The sequence below is a fragment of the Periplaneta americana genome, chromosome 17 (genome assembly GCF_040183065.1).
Source record: "Periplaneta americana isolate PAMFEO1 chromosome 17, P.americana_PAMFEO1_priV1, whole genome shotgun sequence".
NCBI classification, from domain to species: Eukaryota; Metazoa; Arthropoda; class Insecta; order Blattodea; family Blattidae; genus Periplaneta; species Periplaneta americana.
The window spans coordinates 36,026,248-36,048,290 of NC_091133.1; the positions used below are offsets into that span (position 1 = coordinate 36,026,248).

The 22,043-nt window shown below is 35.1% G+C and overlaps 1 long non-coding RNA gene and 1 other non-coding gene across 4 annotated transcripts in view; both read right to left on the reverse strand.

Annotated features, from left to right (window-relative positions):
- The window catches only part of LOC138692802 (uncharacterized), a 28,170-nt gene extending 8,722 nt beyond the window's left edge, over positions 1 to 19,448 (reverse strand). Inside the window, exons 1-2 of one of the 3 annotated variants that reach the window (XR_011330132.1) lie at positions 18,995 to 19,448; positions 2,172 to 2,349 (exon numbers count right to left, since the gene is read on the reverse strand). This is a non-coding gene — a long non-coding RNA (uncharacterized lncRNA). Of the gene's footprint in view, positions 1 to 2,171; positions 2,350 to 6,959; positions 10,156 to 10,362; positions 11,023 to 18,994 lie in introns of those variants that run through there. The other 2 variants (XR_011330133.1, XR_011330134.1) reach the window with 2 other exon arrangements.
- TRNAY-AUA (transfer RNA tyrosine (anticodon AUA)) lies at positions 15,730 to 15,806 on the reverse strand. Its single transcript has one exon. It is a non-coding gene; the product is annotated as a tRNA-Tyr (tRNA).
- Positions 19,449 to 22,043: the final 2,595 nt, after the last annotated feature.

A 22,043-nucleotide genomic window follows, 5' to 3' on the forward strand; every position in this document is an offset into this window, starting at 1 on the left:
AAAAGACTATAGTTGCCTGGAGTAATATGCTTCACTTGTTGAAAGTTTAAGAATTGAAAGATTCTTCCAGTAATCCATAGAAATTGCTTCCTTAATCATAGACTTTCTGGACTTGAAAGGTATCCAAACATTCAGAATACTTTACCTCATACAAAGTATCTCTTTTCCTCTTATGTAGTTCATTTTGAGTCACTGTCGTTTTTGCCTATTCAAATTGTGTACCTGAGTTGCATCTTTATCGTTGTTTATTTCTAATTCAAGTTGAGATATATTGGTTCTAAATTTATCGCAAATACATGCGTCACTTCTGAAATACCCAAAACTTATGCTGTACTAATTAAAAAAAATCAACTAATATTTCTTGTAGGACCTCATAGTATTTACAATGATGTCCTGTCAGGTGGGCATTCTATGTAGCACAGGAAGCCATTAGATTTCATTCGCTCATTAATCTACTCCTTTCTATAAGTAAAATATTCTGAGAACATCTCAATCCTCAACACTTAAACAAGCGTCTTCTGTAATTTATTTGACTCATGATCTGTATTCCTTTCGATGAGTTAGAAGTACATCAAAAAATTTTATTTTCTTTGTACTAGCATTCTGCATAGCTATATTCTCTGTTATTTCTGATACCTCCATGTCACTTATGACTTAATTTTAAGACAACATCTGGAACAACTAACACAAGCCTGAAAGAATGTCCTTGAAACAAGCTGCAAATAAGACCTTGTTTACTTTAGTGCAAAAAATAATCATTGCATTCTTACTCAACAGTGCAAAAAGTAATGAAATTGTCGTCAGTGGCGCAGCCAACGGGTGGGCTAGGTGGGCCTGGGCCCAAAAAAATTTGTGAATTTTTAATTTTTTTTTTTTTCACGGAAAACACTCAACATCAAAAATAAACCATGGATCCAGAGCAATAATTAAGATAAGAAGTCAAAAATGCGTTCATTGACACCTTATTTTATTTGGTTTATTTAGACCATGTTCTTGCTCTTGCAAATTCATTATCGGAAGAACCTCAGTCTTCAAAAATGGATATTAGTAAATGTTCGTCCCTCATTAAGGCAATGATAGAAAACTTTTCAAAGCTCCGAAACGAAGAAAAATTGTAAAAGAACAGGACAAAATTCCGGCACACCAGCGATGCTGATATAACCTCTGCAGTTGTGAGCATCGTTAAATAAACCATAATTAAATTAAATCAATCACCTCAGTCTCTGGTAAGAGACTATTTCGTTACTGATGATGGTGACGCTATGCTGAAGAGTTCCGATTCAGAACAACAAGATAAGATTTTGCTGACAGCAAGTTTATATAATATACTTGATAATGTCATATCAGAAATGAAAAGATGGTTTGAAGAAAATTCTGTTTTCTGCGAAGCAGTATCAGTTGGTGATCCAAAGTCTTCTGATTTCATGAACTTCAAGATGCTGCCAGAACTGACTGACTTGTATGGATCTTCAAATTTTGTGTTAAACATAAACAAGGAACTTCTAGAGAAAGTGTTCCCTGTGAATATTAAATCAAAACATGTGTGTGACCTATATTCTAAACTACAGAACATAAACATGGGTTTGGCATTCCAGGAACTACTCCAAGTTTTACAAATTATAGGCCTACTGATCTGTCCCATCACGACTGCATCTGCAGAAAGGAATTTTTCTGCATCACGACGAATAAAAACTTACACCAGGACAGCCATGTCAAGCACAAGGCTTTGTAATCTAGCAATTTTATCCATCGAGAGGAAGAAAAGTTGGAATTTGTTGAAGGACCCATCATCAGTGGTCAACAGATTCGTGCTAGGAAATTTCGACAGCTCCAGATCAACTTATGAAGCGTTTGTATGACTCGCATGATTGTTTATCATAATTTTGCATGTTATTAAATAAGACTTCCGATAATGAGTTTCAAAAGAGTTGACGACAGTGCCACTGTCAGGTACTTTATAAGATCCTTTCTTGTAAACGCAGTACCAATCTAAGATAATAGCTCGACCATTACCTTTCTGATTACACAAGTAGAGCCACAATAATTTTGGTGTCAGAACTGATCATAACAAAACTGATGACCGGTAGAACCAGCCATAACAACATGTTGGAAGTATCTAATATCTATAGTGGAAGTAACAAAATTAAATGATATGCAACAAAGATACTCACTTTCATGATTTTTCAGTTCATCTGCTTGTCCCTTGTCAACCAGCACTTCACCTTCCTTCACAAACTGCAATATGCCACCAAAGTGAGGTGACAAGATTTCTTCCACATATTCTGCACTGCGAGTATTGAACCGTTCACGAAAGCCTTCTGCCTCTTTAGAATTGTCCCGAGTGCGTTCCTTAATGCAAACATCAATATTTTACTTTACATTTGTTTGTTTATCAACTGTCCGAAGACAGGTCTGAACCTCATTAGTGACATCAATAAAGGTGCGTACACACATAGGAAACATAGTGAAGCGAACTTTCACTGTTTGGAGCAACATACAAATAATCAGCAAATGGTCAGGGAACATTCGTGTTTGCTGGTAATTCGCAATAATGGTAGACGATTTATTATAGTAAGTGCAGCAGTTATTATGGGCTGTCTAACAAAAATAAAGTTGAAAAATAAAGGGTGATTGTGACAGATTCCACTATACAAAAGTCGCAATTGCTATAGAATAGAAGCATTGACTTGTTTAATTACTTACGTTAAATTCAGTGGGATAGTTTTAAAACTTTGTCGAATTTCAGCAACAGACTTTGAAATGTTACTATGCAAAATAGGCTAACACTTTGCAAGAAAGACAGACTGGTGAGAAGCAATACCTGTTCATGAAAGATTAGCACTAACACTTCAATATCTGGCAACAGAGGATTCGTATACAAGTTTTATGTGTTTATTCGAAGTTTCCAAACAGCCAAGTTCCATGATCTTTCCTAAAATTTCCTGGTCCCGATATAATTCAATAAGGTTGATGCGGGACTGTATTTAAAATTTTTGCCACCTCAGGCAACTAAAGAAATGTTGCCCCTTCGACATAAATAATTTATTATGAAAATTAGTCAAAATTAAGACAGAGAATCGAATAATCAATATTCAAATGGAATTAATTAGTAAAAAAGAGAAAATAAAACAAAAGAAATAAAATTAAATATAACTTTAAATGTCAGTAATGTATTACAGTACATTCAGCGATCACCGCCCTGCTTTTTGTTGGATCTGAAATCTTCTAGAGGGGCCTATTGTTTCACTCCTTGACTGGTGAAATAGTCTCTAGTTACTTCATTTATTGCTCAGAACGCTGGATCTAATTTTACTTATTTCATTTCCATACTCATCAGTCATTATTTTAATTATATGGGTGCTGATCAATACTGCCATTCATTTCACTTTCATTATCGTACTTATTGTTAGTTTAGAACATGTATCACATAACAGTGACGATGTACTCACATCAGTTTTTGAAAGAATACTCAGTTTCATTTTGAACAACTCGATTTTGTGTGTCTTACTACATAAGGACTTTTTGTTTCTTTTCTAATTATTTTAAGTTTTCACTGTTTTCTATATTCAGCCTCAATTCTTTTCATATCCGAACTTGATAATACTAATAACTTAAAACTTCATAATTTAACAACTGCAGACAGTCATTTTAAACCTGTAACTTATGTACTAGTTCATTTCAACTAATAATAATAATAATGATAATAATAATAATAATAATAATAATAATAATAATAATAATAAAATTTCAGGTATTTAACCAATAAGTTACCAATTTTTGCATAGAACAAGTATTATTTTGCTTTGAGATGTTATGAGCTGCCATGTAAAATTAAGTACGGTAACTTAAAAGCTTTAATTATGTGACGCACATGTGAAATAAAGCTTGACTGGTATATTATAATCAGACAACCTTACTACCTTTTACTAATTAGTTAATTAATTACATCCTGTTCGCATATAGTATAAAAATACCTATTGTTCGGATATATAAAAATTAATGTAAAATGTTTGTCATAAATGCACATGTTTATAAAATTTCTCAAATTTTCACAGCTTGAGTATGGTACTAATCCCAAAAATTTGCCATCCAGTGCCATGGCTCATGTTGGTCCATGCGTAAATATGGCCCTTTGTTGATGACATCTTCTTCAATCCATTCCAGTTTTGATATACAAGTACTGGTTTGTGAAATTAGGTATACTAACCACTGCGGTCTGCTGCTACAACAAACTACGAAAAAGTGACAAATCCCATCCACAGCGAATACCAATTTCCTTTGATGTACTGACAAGCAATGGATCACATACAAAACAAACCAAATGACTGGTTTACCTTCCCTGTACCGTCCACATGTTCCGAATTCAGTCAGCAAATGCATTTGTTCATTGTTCGGTCGCTATATGGGCTTAAAACTAGTGTTGTGGGATTTAATCGATTACTCTAATCGATTAATTGATCAATTTCTAAGATTGTAAGATTAATCGATCAAAAATATTTAATCGATATTCCTCTCTCGGAAATTGCTTACTTAAAAAGCACAATAATACTGTTATTTTTTTTATTGCAAAGCAGATAGCGTATGGAAAATCTTTGCACAAACACTTCAAAAAGAGATGGAAATATGAGGACAGTGACCTAGTCTATCTCTATTGAAAGTTGAAACACAATGCGAAACCCTTATTAAGTTTTATGGTTTTCCAAGAAAACTTCCACCTTGTTGTCAGCTCATCTTCCTAGCATATGAAATACATACTTTTCTGGGCTTGTCTCCCTCATCCATTTCAAAATAGCCATGTCTATACTGTGTGCAAGTGAGAGCATAACTACCTTCTTCTCTTTTTAAAATCTGGTAATTCAATTACAACAGGGGCCAGTCTTCTGTTTCGACTGCTGTACTTTTGCAGTTGCAGTTTCTGTACTGAGTTGGTATATGAAGGTTGTGTGTTTAGTTTGATAAAAAAAAATCAGTTTTCTGTGGTTTGTGAAAAGTGTAAACTCCATTATGTCATATGAGAATTTGAGAGGCAAACTTGGTGAAATGTTAGGATTTAAATTAAACGATCGTGGAGAAGTGCTTGACAGAAAAAAAGTTTTTCGTGTTTAGTGATGCAGGAAACATTGTTACTAAACATAGAGCGGCACTTAATTCGGAGCATGTGAATGCACTTACATGTTTAAAATCATGGATGAAGCAGTATTAACTAGGTGAGTCTTCATACTTTTTGTTATTTATGTTTGTCTCAAAAATTCCCAGAGAAATTGACACAATAAATTATAAGCCTCGTAATAAATATGTTAATAAGTAATTGAAATAGTTGTTCTGTAATATAACGATACAATATTTACAGATATACAACATTTAATACTTATGCTAATCACCTAACACAAGTTAAATTTAACAATATTGAGTGGCTAAGTGCCAGACTTGCCTAAACCACAATTACACTGAAAAGTTGTTCAAGTCTAAACTTGGACGTCATTTTTTTAAATAATCACATGTCAAAATAAAATTATTTCTCTTTTACCGTAATCTAGTATGTATCTAGTCCATGTAAAAAAGTAAGTTGAAAAATATCATTAACCCAGAAATGTGTTAACTGTAAAACGAATGATAGGCAAGTTTAGCCCTAAAAGAAATTATATTTCAAGCCCAAACATGTGGCATAGGCAATGTTAGACAAGTTTGGCCCTCATAAAAAAAGTTCGAAACCCAAATAAGTGGGATATGCAAGTTAGGTTCAAAAGTATAAGACATTAAAATCATTGCAGGTCAGTGGTATGATGACCGATTTATTGGACTAATTAACAAAGTTACGAACTATAAATCTTTGGAACACAAAAAAAAATATGGAACTCTTTATTCATTATCCCCATCAGTTGCTTCCATGTTTGGATTGTTGAAACCTTCTCCTTCTACTTTCAGATTTCGGTAATAATAGTGGTAAATTGGAGGGATATATTTGAGTAGTGACATTAAATCTTTCTTCTTCTCTTTCGTGATTGGCCGACCTCTGGGATACAGGAACTTCAATTTCTGAGAAAAGTTTCACGATGGGCGCCCTCAGAGCCCTTTCCGTGCTATATCAACCACATCAAAATCTATGCAGTCAGACACACTGTATGTTTTGTAGAAAAGTTTCTTGGGTTCATCTTTCCGAAACTGTAATCATCGAATCTTGAGCCATTCCACTTTTTGTTTATTTTCTGATATTTTTCTGTTTGTTATTTCATTTTCTAAAGTATCTCAACTATAGAACAGTTTGCTAGTCATACAATGGACCTGAAATTTTGGATTTCTTTTCTTCGCATCAGCTATTACTCTTTCCCACTTTTCAGGAACATATATTTCTTCATGATAGTGTTTAGACCTCTCGATGACTCCAAAGTCTATGTCACAGATATCAAAACTGTGGCCAGGAATGAAAAATTTTTGATTGATCACTTGAAGGGTTGGATGGTTTTGGCAATACGTAAGATAAGAAGAGAGCTGTTCTGCCCTCCACAGCTGTCACTATAGAGTGTAAGAACTTTGGTTGTCTGTGGGAGAAAATTGTTGATATGATTGAGAAGACATGCCATTTCGAACTCCATAGTCATCTAAAATGACAAAATAAAATGGTACATGTGGTGACATAAGCTGTAAATTTTAGCCAAACAACAATTATTCGTACTTAGCACTAAGCTTGCCAAACCGACCTCATCAAGGGATTTTAATAGATTTGATTTCGTAAAATACTACTTTTAAGCATGCAAATAGTGCTAAACTTGCTTACATTATAAAATATTAACTGAAAATATCCACCAAAAATAGTGCTTAACCCTCTGCATTTCTTATGGGTTTTGAAAAAATGTAAGAGACAAATTTGCCTAAGCGTCACATTATATAAACTTTGCAAAAAATACAATTAAAAATAAGAAATCATCCATTAAAATATACTTATTACAAAAATTACTTACCTGATGAAGTCAGATCACCATAATTGGGTTGATAATCTTTGTCAACATCACTGTTATCTTCAAACATGTGAGGCGTGCTGTTCCAAAACCCTCTAAATCGATTCGAGCAAATTTTTCAGGAAACGAAAAAACTTTTACTGCTTTCGTTTTTATTTTGAAATGACTGATTTTTTTTTTCTGGTGAACTTAACTTGAAAGTAGAAAACATCAATATAATTTTTAATATAAATATTATAAACCAAATTGCCAAAAATTAATGTTCTTTTTTGTATTTAGTGGGTTTTGGAACTCGATATTTATTTGGAGGATATTGGAAAGGAACAAAATGTATTTAGCAGATATGGGAAAGGAACTTTAAATATGTCAAGTTTTAGACACGAGATGAAGCCTATGAAAACAAAGATTTCAACTCATTCAATCATAAATGTTCTGCCCATGCGCAGATCATCCACTGCAAACCCAGCATTCTCCAATCTTTTCTATTTTCTGCCATCCTCTTGGTCTCCGCATATCATCGGTACATCTTAATGTCGTCTATCATCTGATATCTTCTCCTGCCCCGAACTTTTCTCCTGTTCACCATTCCTTCAATGGCATCCTTAAGTAGACAGTTTTTTTCTCAGCCAGTGAACCAACAAATTCCTTTTTCTCTTTCTGATCAGTTTCAGCATCATTCTTTCTTCACCCACTCTTTCCAACACAACTTCGTTTCTCATTCTGTCTGTCCACTTTACACGCTCCATTCTTCTCCATATCCACATTTCAAATGCTTCTATTTGTTTCTCTTCATTTCGTCGTAATGTCCATGTTTCTGTTTTTTTTTAATTTTTTGTAGAAATTTACTCTACTTTTTTCCCTCTTTATCCATTTTTTTCTTTACCCCCTTTTTCGTTTCTCTCTGTTTTCTGTGTTCCGCTTTCTTAAAATAGTACCTACACAACACCCATACCCAAGGTGGGACTCGAAGCCACAACCTTTCAGACCAAGCGATAGAGACGTTCCATGCCCCTACCGCTTGTGCCATCTAGGCTGGCAAATATACAATGGCACACTCCACACAAAGCACTTCACTAGTCTCTCCCTTAGTAGATTTCAGCTAACATATTGTAAATTTATTCCAACTCAGCAATGTAACTTTTATTCAAAGCAACAATAATTATCACTCTCTACAATTTAATTTCACTCCTGTCAACAATGGGATTTGCTCTCCACACAGTAACACAGTATTCGTTAGTGCACTCCACTGACGACAATGACAATTTACTTGGACTATTACGAACAACAATGAACTGTTAATCTTAACTAATATTCACAAAGCACTATTTACAACACAGAACTGTCAGTTCTCAGTTCACAGCTCGTTTGTCTTGGCTAGTTCTTCTAGCTCGGTCACTCGCGTTCACAGAATCTCGAACCCCAGACCTTCAGAGACGATCCGCTGAACTTCGAACTCAGGTCCCCCAACTGCGGTCCACTGCACTCGAACTCCCTAAGCCACAGCACATGCCACAGGAAGCAGATGCGAGCGCAACCCGCCCAAAACACGGCCGACTTAGCTCTTCCTCCGTTGGTCGTGAGATCAAACCTCACGTGGCCGTCACAATATTTATTTATAGAAGCGTTACAAGGATATTATTGATTATTATACTATTCACGTATATAATAATGCAGATTGAAGATAAAGAATTACTCAAGAAATAATCTATAATCATGCTACAAATTTGGATATGGTGGACTACGTATTCGAATACATACGAAAGTAATCATTACTCAACTCTTAATAGAACACTGTTGAGCTGAATTCCAAGAGAAAAATATCTTCAAATGTATGCAACAATCACATATATCACAATGGAATCCCAGCAATAAAGAACATAGAATTCAGTCCAGGATTTACTTTGAACAATCTCCTTATAAATACACATTTGCTCCTACAGCTTCAGGTCATCACTTTCATCGACCAAAAATATCTCCAGACGTATGCAATAACCACAAATATCATAATGGAATTCCAGCAATAAAAAATAGAACTCAGTCCAGGGTTTACTTTGAACAATCATTTTATAAATTGACATTTACTAATACAGCTTCAGGTGGCCAAAATGTTCCCTTCGTCTTCTTCTGCTTCCTCTGCTTGCTCTCCATTTTCATTGATGAGATGGGCATAAAATTCCAGATCGTTGTTTGTTTTCCACAAAGGACCGAAATATTTTGAAAAAAGTTGATCAATATCTTGAATTTTCTCCTTTTTTACAGTCACCCCAAACTGTTTTCTTTGCAACTGCAAGTCATGGATAGCTTCTCCTCGTTTCAAAAGACTTCGGTAAACTCCAAAATCGTTACGATAGTGCACTACTAGAATATGCAAACAATAGATACTGGCTATAGAGAATATTGGAAAAGTCGCTTGGTATTTAGAGGATATTGGAAAAGTAACTATTTTTCAAATGAATTTTTTCACTATATGCACAGCTCTTTTGAACATTATCGAAGTATAGGTCAATAGAGTGCATTAATCCTTACTATAAAGAGATAAAAAATAATTTTGGTGAAAAAGTGGATTTAGAGGGTTTTGGAACTATGCGCCTCATGTTATGAATGGACTTCAGGTCTAACTCTTCATATGCCATGTTTGTTTGTTGCGTAGGCAACTATGTCGCACAACTTGCGTCTAGAACCTAACCTATCAAAAGCTTTCACCTGAGTAAATAGTTAGAAATTCACTCGCCAGGTGGCAGTGGTGTTACAGTTTTCGTATTAATAGAATCTTTTGACACTAGATGGGAGCAACACTAAAGCCGAAAAATAGAGATGTGTATTGTTTTATTAAGTCTTGCTGCTTTACAGTCTATTCCCTGCTCTATTCAGTAAATATGTTAAAGGTTAAAAAATGATTGGCAAAAAATATTAATTTACAAGCTGTCCGACAGGGAAATGATTATTGTAGGTCTACTAATCAAAACCAAGTAATTGCAAACAGAAAGAAAAACCATAATTCTGATGACAAAATGCACGCCTATTCTGATTTCCTGAAATATAATGATTTAACACCATTTTATGAGGTCAAGCATTGGTCTGAAAATGTCGATTCCTCAACATATTCTCAAATACTTCAAAACAAAATCTCATCTAGCTCTGATAGAAATTAAAAATCAGAAGAATTCAATACAAGGCAGTGATACCAAGCCGAAAAGTTATGTTTCCAATAATGTACGATGCAATACAGTCTCATAGCAACACAATATTTCAAGATATAATTCTCATAAATTAGATTCCACTTGTGTAGATCCCATTATGTAAAATTTATCCTCCAACAATTTGATGAATTTTGGAAAGAAACAGCTAATGAACGATTTTCTAAAACAAAAAATACAACAATTAAAAGATATAATTAGCCACCTACCAATTATCTCCTGGCTTAGTTGCTTCATAGGTGGTGCCTTGTTGGTATCACTTGTGACCTGTCTTCGGACAGTTGACTAAACAACAACAAAACAAGGGATCAAGATGTAAAAACAAGGGATATAAAATTATGCCTTTACTGAAATCAGACTTTTTCCCTAGGACTGGTATTTAATTTTAATATTAGGATAAATTACTATCTTGGAAATTTCAAGCTCATAGGGAACTTGCACTCTAAATATCATGCAGTCGAATACAGGGGCGTTTTAAATGAAAATAATACTAATTGATCTTATTTCTCATTACGAATGCCATAACAATAGAAACTTGTTAAAACTAGGGTTGCCATAATGAAGAAACAAAGAAACCAGTACATGATTCACAAGTCAATTTGATCGACAGGAAAAAACGTAGTAATTTATAAGAAACTTGTATATATCATTTATTTTTCACATTAATATCACTTGTTTACTTAATGTGGATGAGACTGGCCACTTCAGTAATACACTTTACCTTATCTAGCACATTATTTGGCATGCAATTTACATCATTACCATTTATTTTAGCACAACACCATTCATGTCACAGAACCTCTCATACTTCTCAGAACTGTGAAGAGAAGGAAGGATGAGTTGTGAAGCTAACTGCAGTTCACATTATACTCTATCTGCAGATGTGTTTACTAACTTCAGTGATAATTTGTTTCTTTCTTGTATCCACTGACCATTCATCAAAGAAAATGATCTTTGAACGTTTGTATTATATCCACATAGAGAGAAATAACAATTCTACCATTTGCAGCAGTTCTAAGTACTGCACCACGGAAATACAACTGCGACAAAAATTTACCGAGATTTCGTGTGAAATCATATTTTTAGAAATTTCCTCTTTGTTGTGCAGTAGCAAAAAATTAAATTTTATCACCTAGTCAGTCGAAAGAAACCTAAATCAGGCCACCGAGGTTGATATTGAGAAGAAGTCCATATATGAACCTTGTCTGCCGTATCTTTCTCAAAAGTACAACGTCCCTCTTAAACAATGGTCCGTCATTGGTTTGCTGTTTGGCAGTAGAGGTTCAAACACAAAATTCACATGGAATTATCTTAAGGAACTTCACATTCCTTTTGATTATGTAATGTCTATTCTTATAAATATTATCAAGGATTCTCTTCAAATATTACATCATCATCTCTATTTCAATTAATCAACTTATATTTGCCTTCAACAATTAACTTTCTTTTCTCTTTAATGTATCTATTTATTTTATTTTATTGGGTTATTTTACGACGCTGTATCAACATCTAGGTTATTTAGCGTCTGAATGATATGAAGGTGATAATGCCGGTGAAATGAGTCCAGGGTCCAGCACCGAAAGTTACCCAGCATTTGCTCGTATTGGGTTGAGGGAAAACCCCGGAAAAAACCTCAACCAGGTAACTTGCCCCGACTGGGATTCGAACCCGGGCCACCTGGTTTCGCAGCCAGACGCACTGACCGTTACTCCACAGGTGTGGACTCTTTAATGTATCACATCACATTATTGTACATGTTTATTGTATTCAGGACCCTTGTGGTCACTCAAAATTCTTTGAGCTGATGTCTATAATTTAGAAATTTATTATTATCTTGCACCCATTTGAGTATCATTTGAACACTATCTTACAAATTACTGCATTTTTCCAGATTTCTGTCCGACTTCATTCAAAATCGTGGACATCAGTCTTTTCTCCCTACACTATAAAGCCATGGACTGTCCGCGGCCCTTTGTTACAACCCAATGCATTTTCTCAATTCTCTTCATCAGATCATTTTGAAGGGATATGTGTTTACATTCACAAAAATATATAAGTAAGCTCTTGAAGGATGTTTAATTTACATTCAAACAATATAATTTATTGTAAACAATAAATGCATAATATTCTAAATTGTAAAACTTTAATTAATAATATAATTTGTTTATATCTACATTTTATACAGTTATATTACTGAATCATCAATCAATGCAGAGAACTTAAATTGTACAACGAGAGAGTGAACTGGGCATCAGCAGAAATATTTAAATGTTCCTTATTAATGTTGGAATATGTCTTGAAATGTTTGTGAGAGGCCACAGAAACTAGTGAAATGTCATAAGTATGCCTCAAAATTGATGTTTCTATTTCGATAAATAAGGTAAATTGATGAAATCAAGAAACTGCTGTAATGGAATTGAAAACTGGCAAAGCTATAGGAAGTTTACAGGTTTTCCCGATTGCAGGATGCTCTATACGCAAGGTCATGGAGATTGTGTCAGTCTTCAGTCTGGGCATTGCACACACATATCTTTGTGGCTACTCCGTGCCAAAGGTGAGTGTTGTTGTTGTTTTCTAATGCCAGGTGTTTGACAATAAAGTCATTTGACCACTTGCACTCCAATATTTTTCAAAGATATTATCATGACTAGTCACTGAAGCACAGATTTTGAGGTGTTCCGAATCCATTTCTTGGTTTGAGTTGCACAATGGGCAGTTAGGGGACTGATATATTCCAATTCTATGCAGGTGTTTGGCCAAACAATCATGGCCTGTTGCCAATCTAAATGCAGCTACAGACGATTTGCGTGGTAAATCGGGAATTAACTGTGGATTTTGATGCAGAGAGTTCCATTTTTTCCCGTGGGATTGAGTTATCAAATTTTGTTTGTTGAAGTCTAAGTATGTAGATTTAATAAATCTCTTCACAGAGTAATACGTAGATTTAGTAGCAGGTCTGTAAGTAGCAGTGCTGCCCTTCTTTGCTAAAGCATCCGCATTCTCATTTCCCAGGATTCCACAATGGGATGGTATCCATTGGAATACAATTCTTTTATTGAGTGATAATAATTGAGAGAGTATTTTAGTTATTTCTGCTGTTTGAGATGAAGGTGTGTGTTTAGAGATGATTGATAGAATAGCTGCTTTGGAGTCTGACAATATAACTGCATTCCTAAATTTATTGATGTGGCATAGAAGATTTCTGAGACTTTCACTTATTGCAATGATTTCACCATCAAAACTTGTTGTTCCATATCCAAGAGATCTATAAAGTGAGAAGAGACAACATGTAACACCTGCACCGGCACCTTGTTCTCTGGAGATCAAGGATCCGTCGGTGTATAAATGAAGCCAGTTTTGTGGAGGGTACCTAATATTAATTGTCTCTAAAGACAATTGTTTCAGTATTTCAGTGTTTACTTCTGATTTCAGTATTTCTTCTGTTAAATTTAGATTATATTCTATATTTAAAAGAGTTAAAGGGTTTGGTTTAATTTGTAAATTTTCTTTTAAATTCGGGATATTGATTTTCTGTTTTAATTCTTGAACAATGGATATGAAACTTTTATGGCTGCAAAAGGGTATCTGTCGGATATAGGGGGGAGAGCCATTAATCCTTCCCATTGAAGGCTTTAAGGAACCAACCTGGACAAATATCCAATGTCCCATCCCTACCTTCCCGTGGTGCAGCTGTTAGTAAGCATAATTTTACGAGCTGAACTAAAGGGAGGGGCTACTCATCCATTAGCACTGGTCAGCTTGTTGAGTTAATGACTGAATTTGGTATAATTTTCCTCTATCCAATACCTAATTCCCTCTTTACCCTTTCCTATCCAGTCCTCTGACTGAACTCTTACTTTCTTCGACCCCAACGGCATTAGAGCATTCGAGGCCTAGGGGTTCATTTCCCTTTCCTTCCTCCTCTTTCTACTTTTCTGTTCCTAGTGCTGACCTGCTATGGCACTAAAATCGTCCTCCAGTGACTTAAGGAGGGAAAGCTGGTGATCAACAAGATCTCCCAGCTAGGTCCAATGGACCCGTCGACCAACAGCAAGTGTGGTCCTCCAGACATTCTGGGGGTTGTGTGTGAATGAAGTAGCCACCAAAACGTTAAAATATGGTGTTCACTTAAATCGGCTACAACTTGCCATTTAACTCCAATATGAAATGAGTACCATTAAGGTAAAATTATCCGGAGGTAAAACAGTCCCCCAATCGGATCTCCGGGCGGGGACTACTTTAATGGTACAGAATCAACTAAACATCTTACAATGGAATGCTGGTGGTATAACATCAGCCAAAGGTGAGTGTAAGCTCACGTCTATCATGTGTGTTGTGGGGGAAAGGCATCATATGACACAGCTTCTCTCTGATGCAGAACTCCATGGTGCTGACCAGTCTGTACAGCTACCACAATGCCCCTGATGTATAGGACGATCCCCAGCCAGAGTGAGGATTTTGATTACTTAAAAAATTATCTATAAAAGACCCAAAAAGTTATATTATAATGACTAGAACCTGGAATTTTAGGTGCTAAAAGTTAATATTGTTCCTCCCTATAGTTTAATATAAAAGCCATGCCTCCACTTTATTGAAATGCAATTCTTGTCATTCAGTATTTTCCCTTCGGTACTGCTAAAGGTCTCTAATCCTCTTAACCACCACTTACAAACTAGCGCACGATTTACAAGATCATTGCCATGCCTCCACGTCATTGAAATGCCATTCTTGTCATTCAGTATTTTCCCTTTGGTATCGTTAAAGGTCTTTAATCCTCTCAACCCCACTTACAAATTAGCACACGGTTTACAAGATCCATTGCTCAATCCTTCTGACTCTGTTGTCTATTATTACATAGCGGACTCTTGTGAACTAAGCTTAAAACTCTCCTCACGGGCAGTAGACCTACTTCTATTCATCTACACTCAGTGACATTCTTAACTTTTAGAACATAAAATTCTGGGCTCTAAAAATGACCTAAAATGCTGAAAAAAACAGACCTAAAAACAAACAATCCTATACATAAGTAGTCAAAATACTACCTTAAATTAACAGCTCTTCAGACTGTCTACTATGGTATTCCCATATAAAAGTATAAAAATTTCCCACACGAACACAAATTTTCCCACAACCTACAGTGTGAGCTACAATAAAATAATTAATTAGATCATAATTAAACGTTCAGCTACAATAAAAGAGAAGGGTGGATGTACCAACCACCAAATCTCCTCCACATCTAGCATAGTGTATCCCAATAGCGGAAACTAAAATGGATGCTGGTGACTTCAAAGGTGCTCTAGTTCAATTCTTTTATTTGGAAGCAAAGCGTACAACTTAGCTGAGAACTTCATGTGCTATTCTATTCTCTTCTTCCTTTTGACATGACTATCGAAAAAATCCTTCCAAGTTCTGCATTTGAATGAGATAGTGTCAGCAGTACTAATTTTGCGAGTTTTCCTATATTGGGAAATTTTACTTCGTCATTAATGACTAGCTTACATTACTAAAAAAAAAATTACACGACTACTATGAAGTAGCCAATGTGTGTTATCACCATTTAATTCGAGAAAAATTCGTTCCGGCACCGGGAATCGAACCCGGGACCTCTCAGCTCTATGCGCTGAGTGCTCTTTCCAACTGAGCTATGCCGGGACATGATCCACGCTGCCGGCCGAACTCATCTCGTAATGTTTTACGGCCTGCACTTTAGACAATGTAAGTCATACATGCAGGAGCGCATATTTAAATGACTTTATGGCCATATTCAACATCAGTTTGTGAAAACTGCTAACAGTTAATACATCACATATTCATTATATATGAGGTCTCGCCTACCTCATCCTGACATTGTATACACATGCCCAGGAAAGATTCAACTGTTACATGGGAAAATGCCAAAAAGGTGACACTACAAAAACATTACATTACAATGTTTTTGAAAGAGGCTTATGCTATCTTTCGAGAACAATTCAGCCTTTTCAAAGTTTTGCAGTTTGAAATTCAAAAATGTCCTCTTATTGAAGGATATACCATGTGATCAATGCAGATGTAATTTACATGAACACTTCATTTTTAAATTGAAAGCACTAAAAATAATTTATTCTGAAGAATTCTGGAAATTTACGCTAAGTAATGTTTCATTAAATTCTGCATGTTGGTAGAACTCTTGCTGGAAGGTCTGGGAAAAAGATTCAGAGGCAGACTGACTTTGTTCTTGAAGGAAGGCTTTGTTGATGAACTTCGAAATGATGTGACATGTCAATCTGAAGAGAATTCAAACCATGGTATTTGAAAATGACAAATTGGATTATAATATTTGTATATTACAGGTGGACTTCTCAGTGTCATTCAGTTGTGAATACCAGGATGAAATACAAAGTGCTTTATGCATAGGCGGAGTTATGGGAGAGGGGGAAATGGGGGGCGGGGCACTGCCCCCCAAACTTGTCTGAACTCTTTTTTTTTCCCAGTTAACGTTAGAAAGTATTGAATTCAAAAGATCTAAATTTAGATCTTATTTGCGTTTGTTTATGATTAAGTTTCTGTGCTTAAATTGACGAATTAATGTCTTCAGATCGTGTGTCTGCACTATAATTTTATTTTAAATTTCTGAATGTAGGCTATAAGAATTTCTATAGGCCTACCTCATTTGAGGAATGTTTCTTTTGTAACTGCCTGTGTTAGAAGTCTGCAGGTGTTCAGGCCGCTACTTGGAGATGATGAATAACATACTGCACAACAATGTAGAAAAAAGAAAAGTGATCCCGGTATAATGTTTAAACTTAAATACGAAATTAAATAAAATAATTAGAGTTTACATTTCATATGATATCTTCAGGAAGGTAAGCTTCATATAAGAAAGTTTCTGTTAGCACTGTTACGTAGTTTTATTGATGCATGCTTGTTTTTTGTATGATAGAGAAAAAGAGGGAGATTGTTTTAGGTTATGCCCTGTTAGACCTATAATATGTAGTAGACCTACAGTTCAAGCTCTATACAACTCGGTCCGAACTATCGCAGATATGGATGTAACACTGTAAGAAACATGTCCTCCCAAAAATACTTTTATTAAATTTTATCATATACCGATATCTGATCAGATGAGAAGAAACTGCCTACTGAAGCTACGTAAAGATTTTTTTGTCCTACAGAATAACTATTAATAACCAATAATATCCATTAATAACCATTGCCTACTGAAGAATGCACTGGAAGGAATGGTGAATGGGAGAAGAGTTAGGGACAGAAGAAGATATGAGATGATAGACGATATGATACCATGTGGATCATAGGCGGAAGTTAAGAGGAAGGCAGGAAATAGGAAAGATTGGAGAATGCTGGGTTCGCAGTGAAAGACCTGACCATCAGCAGAACACTTATGTATGTATGTATGTATGTATTACGATACTGTACCACAGTCAAGCTGTAACAGGGGGAGAAAGTAAATGATGTCTCCCATAACCCCATTATATGGGAATTCTGTGGTTTTGCTTTGTCCCAGCCAAGGAAACGGTTCTCTCTGCCTATGGCTTTATGGTCTAGGAGAAGCATCCTTTTGTTTACAGCTGCTACATTTTTCATGGATAAATGCAAGATGTTTCAAGTATGTTCTAATACTGCACACAAGGATAAAGATATTATATTTGTCATGATCAACTTTGTAACAGAATATTTATGTTGGAAAGGGATTCACAACAGCCTGCTGAAGAAGCAATTTGGAGTGATGAACCAGCTTCTGAATTTAAGAATAAGTACATTTTTAGGTTGATGCAGTTCCTCTCTGATAACACAAGAAACAATTCAGTTGAAAATACTTCGTTACGTCTGACAGGAAAGATGTGATAGATGATGTGGCCAGTAATGTGAAACGCTTTAGTGAGGTAAAAAACTATAAATAAAAGAAATTCCAACTTTGTGCAGTGTGCAAAATATTTTCCTGATTTGGCAACACAGCTATACCGTAAACTTGTATTTTCCACATTAATAAAGACGATATCAGAACTGAAATAGAAAAGGCAATCCATGGAACACAGTAGTCATGGTACCAGGCATTTCTACTTTTCATGTCATGACATAAATGTAAGTTGCAAAGTTAACGCCCTGTCAGAAGAAACTCGAGCAAGAAGTAGGAGAATGGGTAACTGTTACATATGAAGAGCAAGTGTACCCAGATCAGGTCAAAAAGAATAATTCAGGTAATTTAATGTCAGTTATACACGAGTTTTGCATTGGGAGTACAAATGTCCAAAGGATCCAGACTACATCATCTATGATCTGGGGGACATTGAAAAAATGATCACCCAAACAGGTGAACAAGAAGGAAGTTTCAAATTTGAGAATCTGTAATATTTCATGCTAATGTTGTCGTACTGTTGTTTGTTATAGCCTATGTTAAATGTGTTGCTGTCTAACTAAATGCTTTGAGAATGCCAAGAAACCATTTCATCTTTCATAGTTCAGTGCACAAGTCCCATACGTGACAACACAGTTAAAGGTAAATTCTACTCTGTTGAAGAGCAAGAAGCTAATCTGAATGGTCTAGTCGATAAGCAAACTTCACAATGAAAACGTAAAAAATTTGTCAAATTTTTAACATTGATAGTTTAGCTGAATTTTGATAGTAGTCTTACAAAAGCAATATGATGGTGGACTTCAAGTGTCCCATACGTGATAATAACATCTTAATTAAGTAACCCGAGTAACAGGGCTTGCACTAAGAATCTAAATGCACTCTGAATCTCCTGAAGTGTCCTGCTAAGTCTCATAACAAGCCAAATTTTTTTGCAACTATTTTACTAGCTGTTAGAGTAATTATTTCAAAACAAAATATGCTTTTTTTACCTTAAGAGATATCCCACCTTTGCCACAGCCTTTACAGAGTACATTATTTTGCAGTACACTAGATAATATGCGAACATCTATAACCTCATTGGTATCACTAACACTGTGTTCTTGTTTCAGAGTTTCATTTTAGAATCTTCAAGTTTCTTTCCTGATGCACAGCCACTTTTACAGATTCACTATGACCACATGCTAGAGGGTTGTAAGTTAGAAGTCACATTACTAACAGTGTTCTTACGTTTACCAACATTTCTTCTCTTCTTAAATACGAAATGGCGTGCCCAAGCTTCACAATTAATTTAAATACTTTCAAACTACTTCTATAACCCATATTGTAAGAAAATATCACAAAATGCACATCTATAATTCAACTCAACTGTATCGTACAGCACGTGTATAACGTCACAACCATTGTAAACAAACCGTTGCTACGAAACAAAGCACAGGACGCTAAACCAGGTGTGCCAATACATATAAATTCCCTACAATGAACAAATTTCGCATATAAGGCGCAAAATTTGAACATAGTAGAATGCCATACGAACAGGAGACACACCCACTTTAAATGTCGCTGTCCATTTAAACCGAAAAAAAAAACCATACTTAGGAATCAGATACACACTTAAATCAAGGCTCATCTGAAAGATTAAGCTTCATAGATCAATAAAACACGAAAAAATGAAAAATTCAAGATTTTTTGGCTTACTGGGTCCCTTAAGTTTTTGATATGGTTTCAAGACTCTGTACAGATTACACTTAACGGCACCATAATTAAAGAAGTTAAAAACACAAAATTTCTAGGTATCTGGGTTGATACAGACCTGACATGGGAAAGCCACATTCAGTTCTTAACAGAAAAAATATCTCGACTATGCTATGTATTCCGAGTCCTTTCAAAAATATCACCCATTGAGCTACTATTGTCAGTTTATTTTGGCTATGTACATTCAGTCATATCATATGGTATCATATTCTGGGGATCATCATCAAAATCTTCTCTTATACTTAAACTACAAAAACGAATAGTTAAAATTATGAAGCAAGTATCCATTCGCACAGAAAGTAAAGGATTTTTCAAGGAACTTAAAATTTTACCGGTACCCTGTGTTTATATCCTAGAAATGGTATGCTTTATTCATAAAAATTTTAATTCTTTTAAAACAAATTCAGAATATCACGAGCACAATACTAGGACATCCAATAATATACATTTGAATTATCACAGACTTGCCAAAACTCTTAATACCCCTACACATACTGGCAGTAATTTATATAATAAACTTCCCCCACATGTCAAGGCACATAACAATAGTATGTTTAAGAAATCTGTTTAAAATATATTACTGACACACATGCCAATGTGCACAAAGGAATATTTAAATATAAAGGTTTAAATCTTAACCATTTATTCTTGTGAGTACTGCCCTTCTGTTTTCTCTTGTTTCATGTGCCTGGAGACCCTACTGGAAGAGAGGCAGCATCAAGACTCAGAAGAAAGAAAATCTAGTGAGCTAGTGTGTGATTACAAAATAATTAATTATGTATCTCTTAAAATAAATTCAACATCTTATTTACAAGTAACTATTCTAGTGTGTTATGCATTACTGACTGAATTAGTAGTATGTTATTTGCTTAGTAATTAAATACATTATATTCTAAGTAACTAGTATTCTATTAAATAAGCCCTAAGTCTATTATTTGATCAATTCCTTTCATAATAATTTTTTATCCAAAAATTTGTCATAGGTGCTCTAGTGGAATGATACGTCTTCTATTCTGTTGGCTTTAGTTGTAATTATTTTTGTATGTTTCCATTTTTTGACAATATTCCAACCTGAGTATTGTGTTAAACAGCTTAGTGATGTGGTATAGGTACTGTCTTACGGGACATTATTTTCAAAGCAAGATTATTTATTTTGTCAAATCCCAAAGCTTTGAACGATTTTAGAGTTTTAATTACCAGTATCTTCTTTTTTCTGACGGAGAAGTGTAAGGTAGGCCTATACTAATATTTTCTATGAAATAATTTATTCATTAATGTTCAATTCATGAATGGAGGGTTCTCTAAATAGTCCCTTAAGTACTTTCCAAGAGCTTCAGTTTTGTTCATAAGTTGACAGTAGATATTCCAATGAATTCTGAAGATATATTATTTTATAGTTGGTTTACTAAGATGTTTTGTGATACACCAAATATTACTAGAGGGTCCGGCATATCGAATATGAGCCTCAAATTTGTTTATTTTTATCTCATTTGTTTTCCCATAGTCTGTTTTTGAGATTACCATATAGCCTACATTTCTGTCAGCCTCAGATCTAGTTCTTTGCCACTATTTCTGGCTTTTGATTTTTGTAGGCATAAATACTTAATTCCTGGATTTGTTTAGAATGAATAGTCGTATCATTTTGTTGCTATTTTGACTGCAAATTTAATAGTTGATATATAAGTACATATCCATTGCAATATCCAAATCTTCAATTCACGTAGGATGGAAATGACTTTGTAAGTTTTGCAATCATTGTCAGCACCACTGTTAACTTGTATTGCTGTTGAGGCTGAAGAATAGTGCAAGATAAGAATAACAGGGTTATGATCAGAAGTTAGAGCTACTATTGATTCTACATAAAGTAATATCATAACGTAACTGTATGAATTACTGCAATATCCAATAAATCAGGTCAATGACTGATGTATGGAAAACGTGTAGGTTGAGATATAATATTGCAATGATGTTGAGTTGAATGATCAACAACTATTTCTTCACTGAAAGTTGTGATTGATGAATTCTAACTTATATTCTGTCCCACGCCGTGGCGTCGCGGTCTAAGGCATCCCGCCTAGGACTCGCGTTATGGAATGCGCGCTGGTTCGAGTCCTCATGGGAGAAGAAATTTTCTCATGAAATTTCGGCCAGTGTATGGGACTGGTGCTCACCCAGCATCGTGATGCACTTGGGGAGCTATGGTAGGTAGCGAAATCCAGTTGCGAAACCAGCTATAATGGCTGGGGGGATCATCGTGCTAACCACACGATACCTCCAATCTGGTTG